This window comes from Gavialis gangeticus, unplaced genomic scaffold, assembly GCF_001723915.1.
Source record: "Gavialis gangeticus isolate Ggan-Ray unplaced genomic scaffold, GavGan_comp1, whole genome shotgun sequence".
NCBI classification, from domain to species: Eukaryota; Metazoa; Chordata; order Crocodylia; family Gavialidae; genus Gavialis; species Gavialis gangeticus.
In genome coordinates this window covers 145,344,653-145,345,518 of record NW_017729024.1, presented here as the reverse complement: position 1 = coordinate 145,345,518, position 866 = coordinate 145,344,653, and positions in this window count along the sequence as shown.

The following is an 866-nucleotide window of genomic DNA, read 5'->3' as shown; positions in this document are numbered from 1 at the left end:
GTGGTGGGACATTACTCCACCCCCTGAATTAATGTCAAACTAGCTGTCCAGCACACAAGAGTTTTAAACAACCTCAGTATTAATTACATATAGAAAAACTATTTTGCATCTTAAAGTAGTATTCTTCCAAAGTCCAGCACTCAAATTGTAAAAGAGCAGTTATGGAAACCAGGCAGCCTTTATTTTGGGCATTCCTCCCGTGCACTGAATGAAGTAGGTTCCCCAGAGAAAATACAATTTTATGTAATCATGTAATAGAACAACTGAATCATAAGCAAGGATCTGGGTTTTCCATTTCCCAGAGAAAAATTGGAAAAAAACCTGCAGATTTTCCCTTTTAACTGAGAAAAACACGGATTTTTCATTTTAACAGAGAAATAGGCAGATTTCCTACTTTTGCAAAGAGCTCTCTGCAGGCTGGCAGAGTTCAAGCTTGCAAGGGGCTGGAGGGAGCGGGAGAAGGGCAGTCAGACAGGGGGATCCATGTGCATGTGCACGTGTTCACATGCACATGGCTACCAGGCAGGCTGGAGAGCAGCTCCCACAGGCAAGTCTGGTGGAGGGGTGTGGGGAATGAGGCCCCCATAGGAGGGAGGGAGTTGGGCTGGCCTGGGGCTAGGGCTACTGCCCAGCTGGTAGGGCTGTGCAAAACGGCTATGTTTCATTTCCGTTTCAGATTTGGCGGTTTCGGAGGGTCAGTGATTTGTTCTGGTGTTTTGGAACACTGTTCCATTTTAATTCACTGTTCCATTAAGGACTTTCAATGCTGTTTTGGTGCCAATTCAGAGATTTGGGTCAGCCAGGGAGAGGCAGGCACAGCCATCTGGCTGCAGGTTCTCCCATGGCTCCTCTGGCTGTGCCTGCCT